Raw genomic sequence first — 23216 nt, 5'->3', positions numbered from 1 at the left:
GAGAAAAGCCCTCTTACAGATACCTCATCTCCCTGCTCCTTTCCCCCCCATCTCACTCACTGTTTTCAGCCCCTGCACACAGCACCAAATGCTGCTGGTGAGGGAAAGAAACTCAAGAAAGTAGCTTCAGCAATCCACTTTCAATGCACTTATGATCTCAAACCACAGATAGGCACTCCCCCATACTTCCTAAAAATCTCGATGTGACTCTCCCCTGTGCCCTCCCTCTGCTCTCTCTGGACAGATGTCCTCACCTCATTTGTCCCAGAGAACACCAAGCCATCAAGCCCAACCTCCCTCAGAGCTCCTTCACCAAATATATAAACCTTCCATGCCCTTCTTCTCCTTGTCTCCAGCCACATGGAGCATACATTCGTGCTCTTAGCAAAGGCTAAGCCCTCCACCACCACCATGCCCAAGAACTTAATCCCTGCCACTACCCTTCTTCCTGCACCATCAGTCTTTACTTCGCTACAGGATCATCCCCAGCAGCATGTAGACATGTTCTATTGACTCTTCACCCTGAAGATTCACACATATGTGCGTGCCTTTGATCCCCATATATCCTTCTAGCTAATGACACAATTCCTCTACAGAAACTATCTATGCCAATGCTTCTCAAACTTTAACGCATACTTCCCCTGGGAATCTTGTGAAAATGCACATTCTGATTCAATAGGCCTGTAGTGGAGCCCAAGATTCGGCACCACTAACCTAATCTCAAATCCTGCTCCTGACCCACAAAGCCCACTATAAGTAGCAAAAGCCTGTTTCCTTCCGTATTTATGGAAACCATTCCAATCCAACTTCCTCCCAACATAAGCTATAGAAATGTGTAAGATCAAGAGCATGTACACACTCCATGTAGCTAGCTCCAATAAAAACTCTTCTTTCTTCCTTCCCATGCCTTCCTCCTCTTTAAAATGAGCAGGTAGCAAGAGCTGCCTGGAAAGGGAAGGCCTGCAGCAGGCCGGTATAGGCCCCTCCCAGTGTACCCCTCCGGAAGCCATCCCTCCTGGCTTCCACAGTGCACATTCTCCCACAGGCTGAGCGCTTCCCAGGTGGCTCTCTGGGCCCGTTCTTAACGCCACTTACCAGGCATTCCTCTTCCCCGTCTAGATGTCAGCACTCCTCAGAGCTCCATCTTGCTCCCTTCTCATCTGCACTGTCTTCCCAGGCAACCAACTGCAAACAGCCCAGTGGCTTTACAGACAACTCAGGAACCCGGAGGATGCAGCCCTGCCTGCTCTCCTGGCCCCCAGGCTCAGCCTTCTGCCTTGCTGCCACCCCTGCCCACTGAGCTGCCACAAGATTCTCAACTTAGTCCCAAAATATGACTCTTGGTGCTAAAAATCCCTTAAAATCTGCTCCTTCTCCGCTATCCCCCATCTAGCACTACTAAAGTCACTGCTAGTATCCATATCATTACCAACGCCTGGAACCCAGAAGTCATTTTTGACTGCCATTGCCTCTCCCCAGCTTAATTCATGACCAGTTCTACTGATTTCAACATACATTTCAAATCCATGCATTTCTTCCATCTTCTCTGCCACCATCTACTGAACAGCCCCAGCTTCCTAAGTGACCCCTCACTGCCACTCCAGGCCCTCTTCAATCTGTTCTCCACACAGCCCTTCCAATGGAGTTTCTAACGCTGCATATGAAACTGTGCTTAATGTTCCTTAAAGGCTCACCCTGAGCAGCAGCTAAACCCTCCATTGGCTATGGACCCCGTGGCCTTTTTCCAGTCATGTGAATGTGCCAAGAACTTTCCTACCTAGGCCTCCTTCCACCACCCCCAGCTCCCCAACACACACACACACACACACACACACACACACACACACACCATTCAGGATGGCCTGGAGCAAGGTCCAGTCAAGAAACTAAATAAAGACTTTCACAGCTATCTGCAGCAGAGAGAAAGAGGCACAGCCCAGTACAAGATGACACTGCAGGATCATTCAAGACTTGTAGGCCAACTTTAGGGATCTGGAACCTTTGCCTGAAAGCACTGGAAAGCCATTGAAGTGTTTCAGGTAAATGGGTAACATAATTAGACGTGAACGTTGAAAAAATAATGCTGGTTACAGAGTAGAAAAACAGAGGGGTGAAGAGCAGAGCAGGCCAGGCTGGTGACATGATGGGGACTAAGGAGATGACAATGTACATGAGGAAAGTGACTAAATTTTAGACCTACTTGAGATGTTAAAAAATGAGGCCAGGTGCGGTGGCTCACGTCTGGAATCCCAGCATTTTGGGAGGCCAAGGCAGGTGGATCATTTGAGGACAGGAGTTCGAAAGCAGCCTGGCCAACATGTTGAAACCCTGTCTCTACTAAAAATACAAAACTTAGCCAGGCATGGTGGCGCACACCTGTAGTCCCATCACCTCAGGAGGCTAAGTTGGGAGAATTACTTAAACTCAGAAGATGGAGGCTGCAGTGATTCAAGACAGCACCACTGCACTCTAGTCTGGGCAACAGAATGAGATTCCATAACAAAAAAAAACAAAAGCAAAGGCAGCGTTTACTAAGTGAACAGAAAGGCTTGCCATGCATGTATTACTAGAGGTATCACATTGGCTAAAATTCATTCCTAACAATAGGATCAGCTAATCAGCAGTAAAGGACTGGCCACCAATCCTTCCTGTGGAAGGAAGGAGGGGGATTACAAGGAAGGTAGAATGAAAGAAAAGAAAAGATACCGGCTCATAAATTAGAGCACAGGATTGGAAAGGGGCCAAAAATAGGAAGCAGAGGAAGAGCAAATCGTGCTGACTTTTCAACTCTGCCTAACAGCGAATCCAATGACCTTCAACTGGACTGGGAAGAACAAAAGCTATTCTCAGAAGAGCTTGTCTTCTGAGGTTGCAATTTAACATGATTAATGTAATCTTTTGTTACAAATATGCACAACTCAAAGGATATTCATTATTAAAAAAATACTAGGATCATAGAATTTTTAGAGATTAAAGGAACGTAGAGGTCACTTAGCCAAGCTCAGGCTCAGGATTCAGAAACTTCTCTCCACCTGTAGGCACTTCAGGAAGAAATCCTCTGGAGGCTACAAAAATAGAGCCCTTCTATAGAGCCCTTCTATCCAGGTGGATAATTAAAATGTGTGAGGATTTCAAAAGAGAACTGAAGAATTGCTAGGCAAATAAGCAGTCTCCAAAGTTTTAAAATAATGGGGAGGAGTAAGAGGGTTTAGGTTCTCCAAAAGTGTTCGGCTACTTTGCCAATGAGTTTTATTTTTAAGAATGCACAGATAATTAATGACTGATTTTAAGCCATTCATCAAAGGAGATCACTTTGGCAATAATTTTTTTTTTTTTTTGAGACAGAGTTTCGCTCTTGTTACCCAGGCTGGAGTGCAATGACGCGATCTCGGCTCACCGCAGCCTCTGCCTCCTGGGTTCAGGCAATTCTCCTGCCTCAGCCTCCTGAGTAACTGGGATTACAGGCACACGCCACCATGCCCAGCTAATTTTTTGTATTTTTAGTAGAGACAAGGTTTCACCATGTTGACCAGGTTGGTACCGATCTCTCGACCTCGTAATCCACCCGCCTCGGCCTCCCAAAGTGCTGCACTTTGGCAATAATTTTTTTACCAACTTGTTTTAGGGTTAAAGAAAAAAATTCAGGCCAGGTGCGGTGGCTCACACCTGTAATTCCAGCACTTTGGGAGGCCAAGGCGGGCGGATCACCTCAGGTCCGGAATTCAAGACCAGCCTGACCAACATGGAGAAACCCCAATCTCCACTAAAAATTCAAAATTAGTTGTGCATGGTGGCACTTGCCTGTAATCCCAGCTACTTGAAAGTCTGAAGCAGGAGAATCACTTAAACTCAGAAGGTGGAGGTTGCAATGAGCCAAGATCGCACCACTGCACTTCAGCCTGGCGACAGAGTAAGACACCGTCTTGGTGGGAGGAGGGGGAAGAAAGAAAAGAAAAAAGAAAAAAATTCAGATGTTCTTTTTGATTTAGGGACCAGAAAGATTTGAGTTTCTAATTTTCAAAGCTACTGCATACTTGGCTAATTCCAGCATCTGACAAAGGACCAGAAGAAAGAATATAAAAGTTTCACATATAATATTAAAGTTTCTAGAAGAGTAAAGACCCCAGCTGTGTTTTCATCTCCTCAGTACGACATACTTCAGTAAGCAACTGAAAGAAAGATTTTCTCAATGATGTCTGGTCTAAACCTTAAAAAAGTAGTGGTAGCTAGCCTCCAAGAATACTGATGTGCCCTGACCTCCCCTCTTGCAGTCCTTTCCCCCATTGTACCAGCTCTGGTTTGTATAATGATGGGATGGTTTGCCACCTCCAAGATTAAACACTGTATTTTTTTTTTTTTTTTTTTTGAGACGGAGTTTCGCTCTTGTTACCCAGGCTGGAGTGCAGTGGCGCGATCTCGGCTCACCGCAATCTCCGCCTCCTGGGTTCAGGCAATTCTCCTGCCTCAGCCTCCCGCGCAGCTGGGATTACAGGCACGCACCACCGTGCCCAGCTAATTTTTTGTAATTTTAGTAGAGACGGGGTTTCACCATGTTGACCAAGATGGTCTCGATCTGTTAAACACTGTATTATTCCGTTCTCATGCCGCCATGAAGAAACAACCGAGACTGGGTAATCTATAAAGAAAAGATGTTTAATTGACTCAGTTCCACAGGGCTAGGGAGGCCTCTTAAAATCATGGCAGAAGGCACCTCTTCACAGGGTGGCAGAAAAAAGAATGAGTGCCAGCAGAGGAAATGCCAGATGCTTATAAAACCATCAGCTCTTGTGAGAACTCACTGACTATCAGAACAATATGGGAGAAACTGTCCCATTTTAGATGATTCCATTACCCCCCACCAGGTCCCTCCCACATGTAGGGATCATGGGGATTACCATTCAAGGTGAGATTTGGGTGGGGACACAGCCACCAAGATACTGCTGCTTCCATCTTGGTCATTATTATATTCATTCTCTCCACCGCCCTCCCCCACCCAGATCACTTGCTCTGGGGAGAAAAGCCACGTTGTGAAAAGCCCTATGGAGAGACTCACATGGTGCAGAACTGAGGCCTCCAGCCAACAGCCATGTGAGTGTGCCATTATGGAAACAGATCCTCCAGTCCCAGTCAAGCTTCAGATGACGGCAACCTCAGGAGAGACCATGAGCCAGAAGCACCCAGCCAAGCTGTCCCCAGATTCTAGAACTTCAGAAACTGTGTGAGATCATAAATGTCTGTTGTTTTAAGCTGCTAAATTTGGGGAAATCTGTTCTGCAGCAACAGAAAACTCATTCAAAAGGTGGATAAACTTTACAGGCAGCAAGGCACACAGGAACAAATTCCCATATTTCCTTCAACCCATGCCGTATTCTCACTAAAATTACACAGCTGTAACAATGCTACATATAAAATGCCCACAAAGCACTGACAAAAGCAACAATGAAAACAACATTTTGGCAATTATCAATTAATGGCACCTTTTTCTGCATTTAGGTTGCAACTAAAAAACAACTAGCCACTACCGCCACCACCAACAAAAACAAAAACTGCCAGGAGAACACTCAGGAAAATTATACCCAGTTACTTTTTTTAAAGTGACAAACCTGAAATTGAGACCTGGCTAGTATTTTGCAATTGCTATAGTAAGTAGATATACCGTCCCTCTTTGACACTCACTTCCACATCCCCTTCATCTTTCTTTCCACTGTCACCCATTCAAGGCTCATTAACCCTCTTGCCTACTGGCCCCTCTGCTTTTTGGAATATCTAAGAATATAGGTACGCATACACCAATACTTACATTCTTAGGTACCAAAAGAACTGAAGAGCTAACGGAGACAGCCCATGATCAAATCTCCAAGGCCATATCTTTAACAGGTATGGCTTGGATCAGTGGGTCTGTGCCAAGCAGACAACTGATGCTCAGTAAGTGTTAGTTTCTCTCCTTACCTCCTCCACCATGTAATGAGGGAAGAGTTCCTTTTCCTTTGTACTGCGCTCTTTGGGCTAACATTCAGAATTCTCCTCAACAACATGCATTCATTTAAAACAAAAACGAAGAAACAAGCGTCTTGCATGTCTAGAGCAGGGGCTGTTTAGCAGTAACTCTAGACAATGAAAAGTGGGACTCCTGTACACCATCTTGAGACAAGTTACACTGGAAATCTACAGAGTTCACCTAGATCTCTTCTCACTCTTATTCTAGGTTGTTACATTGTCCCCAAACTTAGCTTTCAAGAAAGGTCTCTAATGATGTTTCTAACTTCCATAAATTACCTGAGCGGGTAAGAATTTAGTAACCAAATGCAAAGAGGTATAGTAGCATTAAGTGATTTGGAACAAAGGATTAACCCTGCCAGGCAGGGTGGCTCATGCCTGTGATTCCCAGCACTTTGGGAAGCCAAGGTGGGAGGATGGCTTGAGCCGGGCAACATGGTGAAAGCCTGTCTCTACAAAAAATGCAAAAATTAGCTTGGTGTGGTTGTGCAAGCCTGTAGTCCCAGCTACTCGGGAGGCTGAGGTGAGAGAATCACCTGAGGCGAGGCTGCAGTGAACCTCCACTTCAGCCTGGGAAACAGCGCAAGACCTTGACTACAAAAAAAAAAAAATCTCAATTCTCAGGCTTACAATTTTTCATGAAATCTCAAGGCAAGCATTTAGAAGTTTTCTACTCTCATCTTCTACCAAGATCTCTTCACATGCCGTGAAAGACTCTAAATCCCGTTTTTCTATCCTTATGTTCTAGGTCCCAAGTTCCCAAAAGATATCAAATAACTTACACTATTTTTCCACACACAACTCTGGGAAAATGTTCTGCTCCTCGGGCAGAGGGAAATCTGGCTGCGATCTCCAATAAGAGTGCTGCTTCCAATGGGAAGCAATGTGAATGGACAAGAAAGGAAAGCCCAGATGCAGACAGAATAAAGCAGACAGGATGGCAACTAAAACCACGCACAAGGTATGTCTCCCTGGCCGCCTTCTCCCCCGCTCCCATTTCGTTTGATCCTAACAATTAGGATAACTATCATCACCCTCCTAGAGTTACTGACTCTGGAACTAAGAGGGTGAAAGGCCGTGCTCCACTTCACAACACTGCTAAGGTCTCAGAATCTGCATCAAACCTAGGTCTTCAAACTCATCCCTTCTGTTTTTCCCAATATGCAGCGCTACCGTTCATGGTCGCCCCATTTCTGGGAACTTCGATACTGTGCTTCCATTGCCCCAGGTTTAAGCAACATTCTGAGCCTTGACCTGTTCTGAGCTTTGACATCCAAGAATCTTACGGCTCTGCTGAGAACATCAGTCATTGACACCTCTAAAAGATTCACTACCCGCTCTTGATACTCCCTGTCCACCATCCATCCCCAAAACTTCAGAAGAAAGGTTAGGAAACCAGGATAGAGCAGAAAGTGCACTGTTCTACGAGGGCTGAAGACGAGTCACAGGTAACCCAGATGAGCAATCAGCCAAATCTGCTCCACAGCCACTTCACTCAGTCCGCCAGGCACAAGCACTTCTCTCCAGAAGACTCGCCTGATAACACCAAAGTTCCAACGTTTCTCGTTGGAAATGAGCACACAGAGGACACTGCTCACACAAGCAGCGTGGACGCAGCGAGCTTCGCGCCCCGCAGCCCTGCGCCGAGTACGGATTACCTCACACCCCCACTGGCGGCGAGAACCAGGACCGCGATGCCCGGTCCAGGCTCAGTCCAGGCGCTTCCCCTTAAAGTCCCTTTGCCGCTGGCCCCTATCAGAAAGGAGGCACAGGGAGAGGCTGGTGGAGAAACGACTTCATGCTCATCTGCAAGACAGGACCCAAACCGAACCCGCAAACCGAAGCCCTTCAGGAACGCCGCCCCGTTCACTGTGAGCGCAAGTTCCGAGGGCAGTTAAGTTTTTGCAACACTTCCCAGCGCAGCCCCTGCCCAAGCCGCAGCCGGGGGACTGAGGAAGTGGACAGTCCCGGGCCGGAGGCCCTCGGCAGGAAGTGGAAGCAGAGCCATCTGCGGGATAAGGAAGGAACGGCGGCGACAAGGGAGAGGCAGAGGCCGCCCCCACTTCCTCAGCCCCAGGCGGCCCGGGAGGCCGAGGCTTCCCCAGGGAGCCCCCCGGAGCGCGGCTGCTGCCCGGGCGTCGCCCTCAGCCAGCCTCGGAACGCGATGTGTCCTGCCGCCGCCCGGCCACAGCCCGGCACCGAGGACGCAGAAGCGGGAGGCTGCGGGCGCGCGGCGCACCCCACTCCCCAGTCCACCGCGCCTCACCCCGCCCGGGGCCCGCGGGCGCCGCGCCCTTACCAGGGACCCGTCCAGTCGCCTTGGCAGTCCGCACCCGGCCCGCCGCTCTTAAACGCGCCCCGCCCCCTCCCGGGGCCGGACCCCAGCCGTCCTCCGCCGATTCGTCATTGAGCAGCCGGGCTCGCCTCCCAACCCCCCGAGCGCGCCCCTGGCGTCGCCTAGGCAACCCCTCCTCTCGAGAGCGCGCCCTCGCTTCCGTTCTCGCCCTCTCCTCGGAAGGCACGCCCATCGAGGGGCTTCCAGCCAACCCGAGGCGAATCTTCCAAGCCGCGGGCGGTCGGGGAAGAGGTTTCTCCAATGAGAAGCAGCCCCATGCAGAAGGGGCGGGCCCGGCGCGCCTGCCCCGCCCCCCTCTAGTTCCTTCTTTTCCCCGGCAGACGCGCCGCGGGCAACCCTGCGGGTGTGGTGGAGCTGCCGGTCTGCCCCCTAGGGCGGGTGCGGGCGGGCTAGGTGAGGCGCCGGTTGTGGAACTCAGGCCGGGGCCATGACGAAGTAATGGAAAGAAAAAGCAAAGGACAGACCTGATCATACAGAAACCGAAGAAAATTATGAGGTGGCGAAGTGTGCTTGAGCGCAGCGTTGGGGACGCCGCCAGGGGGTCCTGGGGCGGGACTCCACCTCCCGCCACCACTCGCTTCGCTGATGACATCCCATTAGCAGTAATGGAGTTACTTAGTGCATCACAGTGACTGGACCCAAGTCGCCTACAGGGCCAGAATCCCACCCCAGCCATAGGTTCGAGGCAAAACTGCAGTGGGCAAGCTCCTGGCCAACAGGTTTTCTCCCGCCAAAGCTCGGGAACGTGTAATTTTGTATCCGATAGATCTTCATTTCGGTGGATTTTTCCTTCCTAACCACCTCCGCCTCCACAGGTTTTGTGGCCCCGCTGACTCCTACGCAGACCTCATGCGCAGTCACAAGGCTTCGCAACTAACAGTTTAAATGTCCGCCTCTCTTATCTCTAAGGAAGGGAACCATATGCAATGTGATATCCATGGCTGCTAGCACAGTGTAATTAATTATTTCATTGTTGATAATTATAAGTTAGGATGCATGTGTACTATATTGAAGGCTTTGGGCCATGATTAGATTGCTATGTATAACGACCAGATCCAGTCCCTCTATTAACATCAATATGAAAAAGCACAGAAGCTTTACCTTAGTGACCAACTTAACAACAAAAAAATGCAATCAGAAGAATATCCTAGTGCTAGCCTACTATTTTAAGTATTCTGTTTTTACCCTTCTCATTCACATTTAAAACTTTCATTGAGTGCTAATTATATGGCAGACACTCTGCTAGGTACAGTTAAGAAGATGGGGTAGGAGGCTTCTCAAAGAGGAAGCTCCCTAGTATTTATAACCTAGAAGAGGAATCAGACCCAAACCTTTTCTTACGGAGTAACAAGTGCACAGGTTTGGAGCCTGGAAACATAGGATTAAAGGAGGGTTACACCTTATGACTGCAGTTACTTAATTAGGAAGCTACTTCTGTGGGCTTTAGTTTCGCCAGTTGCCCAGAAGCAGCACCTCTACACTGTAGGTATGAAGATTTACATGAGAGTCCACATAGATCTCTCAGTACAGTGCTAGGAACTTAGTAAATGCCTCACAAATGTGAGCTTACATCGTGATTGCCAGCAGAGGTCACGATGTACAGTCAAGTGTGTGATCACCAACCTGGCACAGCCTTTCCTCCCAAAGCCCATCTGTATCAAATGTGACTACCTGGTGGAAAGGGCCTGCTGTGGGGGTACCCTTTGTCAAATGCAAGTATAGGCAGGAGAGCAGCTGCAGCAGCCTACCCAGGTGGAAAGGGTATTGTCATTGAGGGAAAAGGGTCAGAAATCAGGTCACAGGCCAGGATTCTCCTGTCCCACCTGTCCCCCATCCCTCAGGACCCACGGCAGCTGCAGGAGGATTCCCCCACATTTCCTGGGGTGCTGAAGTGCCATTCCTTTGCATGGGTAACAGGATGCACTGGGCTTTCTGAGCAATACTGCACTCATTCTCTGCCTGCCTAGAACTCGGAGAGGTCTGACTGGGAGTCTTCCAGCAGGATCATCTGTTCAGATTCTGGATATGCCAGACCCTGAGCTGTGTGACAGATTCAGAGAGGAGTGCCAGAACCCTTTTGGCGGGGCTGTCTCACACAGGACTCCAACAGGGGAAACGTGTCCCAACAGGAGAAGGGCACTGAGAGGCCACCAGCATCAGCTGCCTCTAAGATGGCTCATGCCAGGTCTCAGGGGACCTCTTGTCTGCTGAATTTTGCTGCCAGAACTCTGACTCCTGGCAGAGCCAGGGGCTTGAGCAGCAGAAACACAAAATCTCCAGCAGGACTCCGTAAGGATACTCTAAACGCCTGCAGCCATGGAAAGAGCATTCTAGACACTCCATCCTTCTAAAGTATTTATTGATTGCTGTGGTAGTCTTTAGTGTTGTCTGACAAACATTTCTACTCCTCAATCCTGGGCACTGGGAGCTTCCTAGCCCTGTAGTTGGGTGGAGTCATGTGACTAGCTCTAACCAATCACTTGTGAGCAGAAATGACACATAAATCGTTTCTAATCTGGAGAAGTTAATTGCCAATATAAGACCCTCCAGAGCTCTCTCTTCCTTGGTATGGCTCCTGAGAATGTTAGGAAATGTGACTGCTCCATCAGCCAGGGATCCTACAATAAGCACAAGCCCCCTGGCAACCTGTGATGGACACTTAGCATGACTGAGAGATAAGCCCTTATGGTTTGAAGATACTAAGATGTGTGAGTTTGTTACTGCATGTAGCTTAGACTGCTCTGACCGATGCAAGATGAACAACTCAGACAAAAGGATAAAGAAGAGGCCAGTAAACAGATAAGCACCCCAATAATTACAAATTGTGTCATTACAAATTATTTTAGACTGGGTGGTCAAAAATGGTCTCTCTTGGGAGGTGACATTTAAGCTAGGACCTGAAAGATGAGAAAAATCAATCTTGGCAAAAGTTGAGGTTGGGAGGAGGGACAGGAGAGTATTTCAGGCAGAGGCACAAGCCTGTGCAAAGTCCTGAAGCAGAAGAAAGCTCGGTGCTGCTATGAATGGCCAGGGGGTCTGCAGCAGTGAGCAGGGGTAAGTGAGTTACACAGGGCTGGAAGGGGAGGCGGGAGGCAGATGATGCAGGGGTTTCTAGGTTATACGGAAGAGTTTGGAATTTACTCCTAGTGTGGTAGAAACTGCTGACAAGGTTTGTTATGGTTTGGATGTGTATTCCCTCCAAACCTCATGTTGAAATGTAATCCCCAGTGTTGGAGGTGGGACCTGGTAGGGGGTGTTTTGATTATAGGGGCAGATCCCTCATGAATGGCTTAGTGCTACCCCTTGCCCATGAGTGAGTTCTTGCCGTGAATTCACACAAGGTCTGGTTGTTTAAAAGTGCGTGGCACCTCACCACCCATCCTCATCCCCGCTGTCAGTATGTGATGCGCCTGCTCCCCCAATGCCTTCTGCCATGACTGGAAGTTCCTTACGCCTTCCCAGGACCAAATGCCTATGCTCTGCCTCCTTTACAGCCTGCAGAAACATGAGCTAATTAAGCCTCTTTTCTTTAAATTACCCAGTCTCAGTTATTTCTTTATAGCAACACAAAATGGACTAACACAAGGTTCAAGCCAGGAGGCTGACATGCTTTGACTTTGGTTTTAAAAAGGTTACTCTGGGTCGGGCATGGTGACTCATGCCTGTAATCTCAGCACTTTGAGAGGCCAAGGAGGATGAATCTCTTGGGGCCAGGAGTTTGAGACCAGCCTAGGCAACATAGTGAAACCCCATCCCTATAAAAAATACAAAAATTAGCCAGACAGTGGTACACACCCAGTGGTCCCAGCTACCAGGAAGGCTGAGATAGGAGGTTGAGTGAGTCCAGGAGGCAACGGTTGAGCCCAGGAGGCAGAGGGTGCAATGAGCTGAGATCGTGCCACTGCACTCCAGCCTGGATGACAGAGCAAGAAGCTGTCAGAAAAAAAGAAAAATGAAGTCACTCCAGCTGTGGTGGGAAGATTGGGCTGTGAGGGGTGGATGTGGAACCAAGGTTAGGAGGCTGTTCCAGGGGTCCATGCACAGTGGAGTCCAGAGGACTAGAGAGGGTCATCAGATCTCAGATCACAGATTTGGAGAGACTGCGGGAGGAAGGGAGCAAGAGAGCTGAAGACCGAACAGGACAGTCTTCATGCTAAACCCCAGAGAAGCCAGGGGCAGGGTTTGATGTTGGGATTCCTAGAGGTGCTGTGACAGCAGGGAGGTGGGTGCTCAGAAGCCAGGAAGGAAAAGGGGGAGGGCACGGAGAGATTTCCCAGAACATCAGCCAGCAGTAGAGACTTGCTTCCATAAGCTGGCAGGAGTGTATATATAGGTAACATTATTAGAAAGAGGCCTGGCAAGCTCCTTTGGGCATCCCTGTGGGCATCTGATCTTTGGTGACCACATCAATTAAAAAAGAAGGCTGCCAATCTACAGATGGGGAACAGCCGTTCTCACCTGCTGATGGTTCTGGATAGGCACCACTCCAAGCTGCCACAGCAAGAGGAGCTCGCCCTCACCCTTCTCTCAGCTTTCCAGTCTGCGTTTCACCACCCCTCAGTGCCCAGAGGTTCTCACCTCACTTCCTGCTGTGTGGTCCTGTTCTCAGGCACAGGGTTGCACAGGCTCATTCACATGCAGTAATAAATGGCTAATCACCGCTCCACGTGTATCCACGCCTTCCTGGGCATTTGATGAAAACCCGAAGTTCTAGGCTGGGGAAGGTCTTTACAGGAGGACCTAAGATCTTTAATTCACCTCACTAGGATGGAGGGATCTACCCCTCATCCAAAAAAAGCTCAGACTCCTGAGTTCTCACACAAAGTGCCAGGTAAAGGCAGTGCGTCACGGGAACCCTCCTTGAGATCCTAAGCAGTAGCCCCGAGCCTGCCTTTCCTTGCAGCCCTTTGCAGGGAGCTACCAAAAAAAAAAATCTCCTGCCCATTGCTGAGTCCCAAACGGATTCAAAAGCTTGGCTCTGTTTCTCAGGTTAGTCATTGCCACCATAACAGACTTACTAGGGACTTTGAAAACCACTTTTCCCATATTGACAACTTTTCTTTCCCCATTGCCATGTCTCTAGGTGGTCTCTGAAGCCCAGCCCGCCGGCAGGCACTCACCAGATGTTCCTGGGAATTGCGCTTAGAAAGTCAGAGGCCCAAGTCATTTGCTAAAGGAGAAGCTTTCATCTTCCAACAGAAACAAATCTACTTGGAAAACACATTAGGAAAAAAACACATTAGGATTAAATTATTGAATTAGCTGGACTTACCTTTCTGCCTTCAGAGTTTACAAAGTGTTACCTCCCAGAAATGAAGTCAAGTGTGTCCTGTAACTGAGACATACGCCTTCCTCGATATTGCTCATCCCCACTGCCTGTCTGCTCGTGTCTTCTCCCTTCCCTCTTCCCGCAGACGCGTGCTCTGTGCTTCCCACAACCTGCATAGGAACAACTGCCGCAGGTCTGGTACTGACCTCCAGGGTACCAGATAAAAGCCACCACGGGGTGACAGATACGAAGTACTCCATTGTGAGATAAAACGAGATTCAAGTGTCTAGATTCTTCCCAAAGTGAAATATAATTTGCAGCCTCATCCAAGAGCATGGAAGCCAGCCTCATCCAAGAGCATGACCGGACCCTGCTCGGCCCCTCCCTCCCTCCCCAGCTAGGCTGTCCTCCTGATAGCATCTCAAGGTCTTTCCTGTGGGGACTGCACTTAGCCACAGGTGCTCTCTCACCCTCCCCATGACCTCTGCTGTCCTTTAAACTTCAGAGCACCTGAGAGTCCAGTCCAACCACCTGCTCTTCCCTGGGGCCCACCCATCCTGTGGCCCACCCATCCTCCATGCTGACCGCGCCCAGGTGGATTCAGGTGCCGGGACCAGGGGTGCTCCTGATCTGCAGAGGCACATGACCCTAGCAGCTAGCCAGCTCTGGGCGGCTGGACAGACAGACAGAGAGACAAAGAGGACATGAAGACCGGAGTCAGGAAGGGCGAGGAGGAATGAAAGGATGTTGGCTGGAGGCCTGTGGCAGGCTTGGCACTGTCAGACGCTGGACTGTGCTCTCCTGGCCCCTCACAGCAATCCTCACTTCATAGAGGAGACCCTGGACCTCAGAGAGTCAAGAGGTCACAGAGGCCTGAGGGCCCCTTAGTCACTGCTTACTGCTGGAGGCTGATTCTAGGACTAGGATGGCGTGGTGGGGGAGTGTACTTCAAACTCATCTCCCAAGCCTATCCCCCTTCCTCCTCCAGCCCTCAGAAGGGGCAGCACCATGGGCCACCCCAGGACTGGTATTGGCCCCTCAGCAAAGCCCCATGCAGCCTCAGTCACTCTGTCCCACCCACAAATGCCAAACCCCTCACTGGTGAATTTTTATGAGCAGCATTTTTTTAAATTGTGACTTTTTTTTATAGACAGCCCCATTCCTTCCCTGCATCTGCTCCAGAGGGCAGGAAGGCCAAAGGGTCAGAGGCTTGAGGAATGCAGGGTTGTGTGGGTAAAAGGACACCCCTCAGAAGGTCCCAGACCCTAGCTCCACCAGGAAGTAAGACCACCAAGCCAGTAAAATATTCATCTCTGGGTTGGGGATCAAAGGGCGATTCCCCTTCCTAGAATACCTTTTTCTATAGGGTTTTAATTTTTTACAATGGCCAAGAAGAACTCTGGCAGACAGGAACACAAATAAAGCACCAATGACATTGGTGTGGGCTCCAGGGTGGGAAGGCAGCATCTCCGGCAGGTCCCACTGAGGCCTGGTCCCCACTGGGAAAGCTCCAGATGCAAGGGCTCAGGGCTCCCTCCCCTCCACACCCCGCCCTGCGGGAGGGGTGCACATGGGGCCTCCTTGTACAACCTGTGCAGGCAGTAAATCCAGCCTCAGCCTCAGCACTCAGGCCATAAATCACAGAAAGCTCTGCAGGCAGCTGCGCACACCCCGGAGCAAGGCCTCCCGGTTCCTGCAGCACACCAGGAAGGCGGACTGGCAGGAGGTCCGATTCCTGCTGTCTGCTGCTGGCGCCCCGCAGCTCCCTACCCTGACTCCAGACCGGTAAGAGAAGAGGCCCAGAGCTCAGCAGATTCCAAGGGACTTAGGGCAGGTGTGGCGGTGAGGACCCTCTCAAGTGACACTGTGGTGCACTCCTCCCCTCCCCTCAGCAGTTCAGGATCTCACCACACCAGGTCCTGGGCCTAGCACTTCCCTGACAGCCTGAGAGGGAGCTGTGATTTCCTCTTCACAGGTGAGGCCCGTCAGGTTGAGAGTTCAATGTCTTTCCAAAATCACAGAGGTGGACCAAGCCTGAAACCAAGCATGACTGACGACCATATCCAGGCTCCCTGCCCCAGTCCACCACCTTCCCCTGCATGCTGCAAAACTGTGTGACCTCTAACGGGTCATCTCCCCTCTCCAGACCTTTGTGTTCTCATCTGTAAAGTGACAGTCAGTCAACGAGTCCATGCTGAGCCCACTGTGGCTCGAAGGTCCCACGGCTCTCCCTCTTCCTGAATGTGCACGTGGCACCAGGGCACAAAGAAGAGGCAGAGACCACATGGGAGAATCCCTCACACACCTTAGGCAGAGCCAGCTCAGCTCCCTGACAGTGGGGACTCCTGGCCTCCCTGTGCTCCTGCTCCCACCATGTTACAGCCTGAAGCCGCCTCCAGGAACTTGGAGGAGTGGCTGGTGTCTAAAGCTTGCCTCTGGACAATCTCTTCCCAGATCACCTGATGTCTGATCATGGGAAACGGGTCCTTTGGCTAACCAGAGCTCATATCTATCAATTCTTTTCATCCCTCCAACAGCTGGGTAGTTATACATCAAAGGGGCTGCCACAGGGTCTGGCCCACAGTAGGTCTTAACGAACATCTGTCCATGGATGAATGGACAGATAAGTGGATGGATGGATGAGGGAAGAGCTGGAAGAGTGATTAGGAGACTCAAGGATGAAGGGGTGCTATTCATGAACTGAGGTGCCCTGGTGAGGTTGGCCTGGGGTGGTGGACATAGGAAAGGAGCTTGCAGTCACAGGGCTATCTGGAGGCCTTGGTGACACAGGCAGGAGTGGGGGCGGGGGGGCAGGCAGAGCTCAGCTTACTGACCACAGCTTACTGATCACTGAGGTTCTGCGACACACAGTACACTGGCGGGCACAGAGGCTGTGAGCCATCATGGCGGGTAACGACAAGCCCTTGCTACCTGCCTGCTAAGCCCACACTGAGCAGCGGCTCCACCCAAGACTCTCATATGTCTCAGCAGAGCCGGGACTGGCTGGGCCTGGGCCTGGATGTCCAATAATATGGTTTGGCTCTGTGTCCCCACCCAAATCTCATGTGGAATTGCAATCTCCAATGCTGGGGTTGGGATGTGGTAGGAGGTTGGATCCTGGGTGTGGATTTCCCCCTTGCTGTTCTCATGATAGTGAGTTCTCACGAGATCTGGTTGTTTGCAAGTGTGTGTCTCTTCCCCGCTTTGCTCTCTCTCCTGTTGCCATGTGAAGATGTGCCCACTCCCCTTCACCTCCTGCCATAATTGTAAGTTTCCGGAGCCTTCCCCAGCCATAGTTCCTGTATAGCCTATGGAACTGCGAGTCAATTAAACCTCTTTTCTTTGTAAATTACCCAGTCTCAGGTAGTTCTTTATAGCAGTGTGAGAACAGACTAATACAGCCAATGACTACAGCAGGCTCTGGTCCTGTCTAGGGTCAGCAGGCCCTGGAACACCCAGAGCATCATTCAATTCACTGCCCCTTCTCTAGTGGACACAGCCCCAAGACTAGAGTTGCCACATGAAATACCAATGCAGGCCAGGCGTGGTGGCTCACGCCTGTAATCCCAGCACTTTGAGAAGCCAAGGCGGGCAGATCAAGAGATTGAGACCATCCTGGCCAACATGGTGAAACCCTGTCTCTATTAAAAATACAAAAACTAGCTGGGCATGGTGGCATATGCCTGTAGTCCCAGCTACTTGGGAGACTGAGGCAGGAGAATCGCTTGAACCCAGGAGGCAGAGGTTTTAGTGAGCCGAGATTGTGCCATTGCACTCAAGCCTGGAGAAAGAGTGAGTCACCGTCAGAGGGGGCGGAAGAAATACCGATGCAATACAGGGGCCACACTTACATAAAGAATGTGTTTTCATATCTGAAATTTGAATTTAACTGGGCATCTTGTATTTTTATTGGCAAAATCTGACAACCCTATCCAAGCCCAGGCATCTCTAGGTGGGCAAATCTCTGGGGCCCACACCCACCAATACCGTGAAATCCCCCAACTTCTGAGAGGAGAGGCCAGAGTGGCAGGCCCAAGAAACAGCTCTCAGATATGAAAAGATCTCCCAGTGAGGACAGCTGGGGACTCCAATGAGACAGTGGCAACTCTTCCGCACCAGGAGGATGGAGGGAAGTACTCCCCAGGCCCTGTTCCTCCCCTGGCTCCAGCGGCACGTGCCCTTTTTCCGAAGAATCCCACACAGCCTGTTCCCACCCAGCAGAGCCCTGGTAAGGGCTGGGGCAAGAGTGGTGGCCCAGCCATTTCCCACTTCCTCCTCTAAGAAGCCTTGTCCATGACTCATGCTTCCCTGATCTGTCCATATATTCTCACAACCGATTACATGGCCCTTGTCCTTTTCCATTGTCTTGTGTGCCTGAGGGCTCCCAGCTGAAATCAGAAGCCCCAGCCAGCAGACTGAGTGCCAGTCCTACAGCTCAGCACAATGCAGGAAACCAGCGCTCAAGTGAGACATAAAGAACAGTGAAAGCCTTGAGCAAGAAAAGGCATGCCTCTGAGCCACCATTTCTGTGTCGGAATGAAGGGCGCTTGCTCACAGAGGTTGATGGGAAGATTACACAACACCAAAGGCTCCTTACCAGTTTGGCCAGTAAGAGCCCGTTAGTCCACGTCCATTTCCTTTATTTACTTTTTTAAAAAACAGAGATGGGGTCTTGCTGTGTTGCCCAGACTGGTCTTGAACTCACGGCCTCAAGTGATCCTCCCACCTTGGCCTCCCAAAGTGCTGGAATTACAGGGATGAACCACTACAGGCCACTTTATTTTTTGTTTTATTTTAATTTTAAAATGATTTTTAATTGTGGTAAAATATACACGACATAAAAGTCACAACCTCGATATTAAGTGTACCGTTCAGTGGTACTCAGTCAATTCCCAGTGTTGTGCAACCGCCATCACCATCCATCCCTAGAATTCTAAACTCTACACCCATTAAACACTCCCTCCCCCCTCCCTCCTGTCCCCCCAGGCCCTGGCAACCACCAATCTACTTTCTGTCTCGGTGAATTTGACTACTCCAGGTACCATGTATCAGGGGAATCATACAGTATTTGTCTTTTCGTGACTGGCTTATTCCACTTGGCATAATGACCTCATGGTTCACCTGTGTCATGGCCTGTCCTTCCTTCCTTGTGGAAGCTGAAGGATCATTCCATCGCGTGTGGCTCCCTGTGTTTATCCACTCACCTGCCCATGGACACGGGGATTGCTTCTACCTCCTGCCTATGGTGAGAATGTTGCTGTGAATGTGGCTGTGCAAACATCTCGTTGAGACCCTGCTTTCAATTCTGTAGAGTATACACACCAAAGTGAAAATGCCGGATCTTATGTTAATTCTGCTTGTTTTTTTTTTTTTTAGACGGAGTTTCTTGTTGCCCAGGCTGGAGTACAATGGCACGATCTTGGCTCACTGCAACCTCCGCATCCTGGGTTCAAACAATTCTCCTGCCTCAGCCTCCCGAGTAGCTGTGATTACAGGCATGCACTATCACGCCTGGCTAGTTTTGTATTTTTTAGTAGAGATGGGGTTTCCCCATCTTGGTCAGGCTGGTTTTGAACTCCTGACTTTAGGTGATCCACCTGCCTCAGCCTCCCAAATTGCTGGGATTACAGGTGTGAGCCACTGTGCCTGGCCCCTCTGCTTCATTTTTTGAGGAACCATCACACTGTTTTCTATAGCAACTGCACGATTTCACATTCCCACCCGCACGCAGTGCACAAGGGTCCAGTTTCTCCAATTTCTCCATGTCCTCCAATACTTGCTCTTTGCTTTTTTTTGAGATGGGGTTTTGTTTTTGTTGCTCAGGCCGAATTGCAATGGCAATGGGATCAGTTCACTGCATTCCACCTCCTGGGTTTGAGCGATTCTCCTGCTTCAGCCTCCCAAGTAGCTGGGATTACAGGTACACACCACCATGCCCGGCTACTTTTTATATTTTTAGTAGAGACAGGGTTTCACCATGTTGGCCAGGCTGGTCTCAAACTCCTGACCTCAAGTGGTCCACCCACCTTGGCCTCCCAAAGTGCTGGGATTACAGGCATGAGCCACGGTGCCCGGCCCTCTCTGCTCTTTTAATAGCAGACATCCTGAGTGTGTGAGGGGGCTGTTTCCTTTTGCTTTGGACCCATACACCTTCCAGCCCTGCTCACAGCAGGCTCTCCATGGAGGTTCACCCGTGAACTAGATTCTGTCCTGAGCTTCCTCCCCTGGTCTTCTGGCTCTTAGGAGGCAAACAGGCTCTCCCTGTGGGGGACCTTGGGCCTGTGGCCCTTGGGGATTATTTACAGCCAGGGCCACCTCTGGCCTCCCCTTGGGCAGGCTCAAGGATGAGACCTTCTGGGGGAGTGGGAGGCAGGGAGCCAGGCACAGAGTGCACAATTCTCGCCACCAGGTGCCACCAGGCAATCTCAGCCTTGTGGCTTTCTGCTGGTGCATTCAAGTTAACCCACTCATCAGCTCCCACAGGACCACGGACAAACACACGCCCTGTGACAGTGGATCTGGGCTCCTTGAGACTGCTGACTCCTTTCCAGCTGTAGGCACCGACTCTGCTCCTGTTCCCAGTTCCTAGCAATAGGCTTCTTGTCTCCCCAAACCCAGTTCTCTCTGCCCCGAAAGGCTGAGTGGGTGGAAGCATGAAAAGCCACCAGTGCTGTCTCCCAAAGTCCCTGCACACTCACCCAGGCACCCAGGAACCAACCACCCACGGACTCAACAGCACAGATAGGAGAAGGCATGACAGAAAAGGCACCAAGGAGGTCATGGAAACAGTAAGCTCTGATGGAGGGAAGGCCTGGAATGATCCAGAACAAGACTGGGGATAGCAGGTGTTGGAAACAGATGCTTGGTGCGACAAAGAAAAAAGAGCACTGAGACAAAGGATTTTTTAGCAATGCTCTTTTTACTTCCTGTGCTGCAGGAAGGGTACCCTCACTAGCCATTGTGCCATGAGACCACTGTGTCTGATCTCCGTTGGCTGGAGCCAGACCTCACAATCGAAACTAAAATCCGGTTGGCTAACAAACTTTAAAACTTTTCCAAACAGGTAAAAGCACTGGAGAGCTGTGACATGCCTGTGAGCACGTCCAGCACAGATATCTTGGCTAGAGCACAATGCCATAGAATGTACTACGTGCCTGTAAGCATGGCAGGTCTAACAGCTACAGAGGATAGGGCTCAACAAAGAGCTATTGGCACACTTATTCTTTAACAAAAAAGGAAACTTTAAAAAGGAACTTTTCTGCTTCCCACAGCAGGCCTGTGTAAGAACTTTTCTTCTTCCCACCCAGAGGGACGCTTTAACATGAATTTAGTGCCACAGAGACCTGGATTCAAACAGCAGCTCCTGCCGGGTGCGGTGGCTCACACCTGTAATCCCAGCACTTTGGGAGGCCAAGGCAGGTGGATCCTTGAGCTCAGGAGTTCAAGACGAGCCTGAGCAACATGGTAAAACCCTTTCTTTTTTTTTAATTGCATTTTAGGTTTTGGGATACATATGAAGAACATGCAAGATAGTTGCATAGGTACACACGTGGTGGTGTGATTTGCTGCCTTCCTCCCCTTCATCTATATCTGGCATTTCTCCCCGTGCTATCTCTCCCCAACTCCCCACCCCCACTGTCCCTCCCCATTCCCCCCAACAGACCTCAGTGTGTAGTGCTCCCCTCCCTGTGTCCATGTGTTCTCACTGTTCAACACCTACCTGCCTATGAGTGAGAACATGCGGTATTTCCTTTTCTGTTCTTGTGTCAGTTTGCTGAGAGTGATGGTCTCCAGGTTCATCCATGTCCCTACAAAGGACACAAACTCATCATTTTTGATTGCTGCATAATATTCCATGGTGTATATGTGCCACATTTTCCCAGTCCAGTCTATCATTGATGGGCATTTGGGTAGATTCCAGGTCTTTGCTATTGTAAACTGTACTGCAATGAACATTCCTGTGCATGTGTCATTATAGTAGAACGACTTATAGTCCTTTGGATATATACCCAGTAATGGGATTGCTGGGTCAAATGGAATTTCTATTTCTAGGTCCTTGAGGAATGGCCACACTGTCTTCCACAATGGTTGAACTAATTTACACTCCCACCAACAGTGTAGAAGTGTTCCTTTTTCTCCACATCCTCTCCAGCATCTGTTGTCTCCAGATTTTTTAATGATCGCCATTCTAACTGGCGTGAGATGGTATCTCAATGTAGTTTTGATTTGCATTTCTCTAATGACCAGTGATGATGAGCATTTTTTCATATGTTTGTTGGCCTCATGTATGTCTTCTTTTGTAAAGTGTCTGTTCATATCCTTTGCCCATTTTGAATGGGCTTGTTTTTTTCCTGTAAATCTGTTTTAGTTATTTGTAAATTCTGGATATCAGCCCTTTGTCAGATGGGAAGACTGCAAAAATTTTTTCCCATTCTGTTGGTTACTGATTCACTCTAATGACTGTTTCTTTTGCTGTGCAGAAGCTGTGGGGTTTGATTAGGTCCCATTTGTCTATTTTGGCTTTTGTTGCCAGTGCTTTTAGTGTTTTGGTCAAGAAGTCCTTGCCTACTCCTATGTCCTGAATGGTTTTGCCTAGATTTTCTTCTAGGGTTTTTATGGTGTTAGGTCTTATGGTTAAGTCTTTAATCCATCTGGAGTTAATTTTAGTGTAAGGCATCAGGAAGGGGTCCAGTTTCTGCTTTCTGCACATAGCTAGCCAGTTTTCCCAACACCATTTATTAAACAGGGAATCCTTTCCCCATTGCTTGTTTTTGTCAGGTTTGTCAAAGATCAGATGGTTGTAGATATGTTGTGTTGCCTCCGAGGCCTCTGTTCTGTTCCATTGGTCTATATCTCTGTTTTGGTACTAGTACCATGCTATTTTGATTACTGTAGCCTTGTAGTATGGTTTGAAGTCCAATAGTGTGATGCCTCCCACTGTGTTCTTTTTGCTTAGAATTGACTTGGCTATGCGGGCTCTCTTTTGGTCCCATATGAAGTTTAAGGTGGTTTTTTTCCAGTTCTGTGAAGAAGGTCATTGGTAGCTTGATGGGGGATAGCACTGAATTTGTAAAAAAATATGGAACACTTCACGAATTTCCATGTCATCTTTGCACAGGGGCCATGCTAATCTTCTCTGTATCGTTCCAACTTTAGTATATGTGCTGCTGAAGCAAGCACAAAACCCTTTCTTAACAAAATACAAAATAATAATAAAAAAATAGCCAGATACGATGGCATGCACCGATAGTCCCAGCTACTCAGGAGACTGAGGTGGGAGGATCACTTGAATCTGGGAGGTGGAGGTTGCAGCGAAACAAGATCAAGCCACGGTACTCCAACCTGGGTGACGGGGAGACATTGTCTCAAAAAAAAAAAAAAAGTAGCAACTCCATCAATACATGCTGTGTGACACCAGGCAATTCTGTTTACCTCTCTGAGCTTCATTTGGCAAATGAGGATAATAACATGGGAGTCACAAGGTCACTGTAGGGCTGAAAGAGCAATCCGGCAGAGGGAGGGCACTCACCTGATTGCTGCTGTTTCATGCGGAGACCTCCTCCTGCCACCTGCTTTCCTGCTGCTGAAATCCCA

At 49.5% G+C, this 23216-nt stretch overlaps 1 protein-coding gene and 1 non-coding gene across 5 annotated transcripts in view; both read right to left on the bottom strand.

The window, feature by feature from the left end:
• The window catches only part of RALB (RAS like proto-oncogene B), a 53264-nt gene extending 44830 nt beyond the window's left edge, over positions 1-8434 (bottom strand). For 2 of the 4 annotated variants that reach the window (XM_008999034.5, XM_008999033.5), the window contains exon 1: positions 8297-8434. The gene's annotated coding sequence lies outside the window, so the exon portion shown is untranslated. Of the gene's footprint in view, positions 1-5053; positions 7949-8296 lie in introns of those variants that run through there. The other 2 variants (XM_078327979.1, XM_035305103.3) reach the window with 2 other exon arrangements.
• A 14261-nt stretch (positions 8435-22695) lies between these two features.
• LOC118154868 (U6 spliceosomal RNA) lies at positions 22696-22802 on the bottom strand. The gene has a single exon (XR_004745120.1). It is a non-coding gene; the product is annotated as a U6 spliceosomal RNA (small nuclear RNA).
• Between the last annotated feature and the right edge of the window lie 414 nt (positions 22803-23216).

The sequence above is a fragment of the Callithrix jacchus genome, chromosome 6 (genome assembly GCF_049354715.1).
Source record: "Callithrix jacchus isolate 240 chromosome 6, calJac240_pri, whole genome shotgun sequence".
In the NCBI taxonomy this organism is placed as follows: Eukaryota; Metazoa; Chordata; class Mammalia; order Primates; family Cebidae; genus Callithrix; species Callithrix jacchus.
The sequence above is the reverse complement of the archived record's forward strand: the minus strand, read 5'-3'. Positions and strand labels throughout refer to the sequence as shown.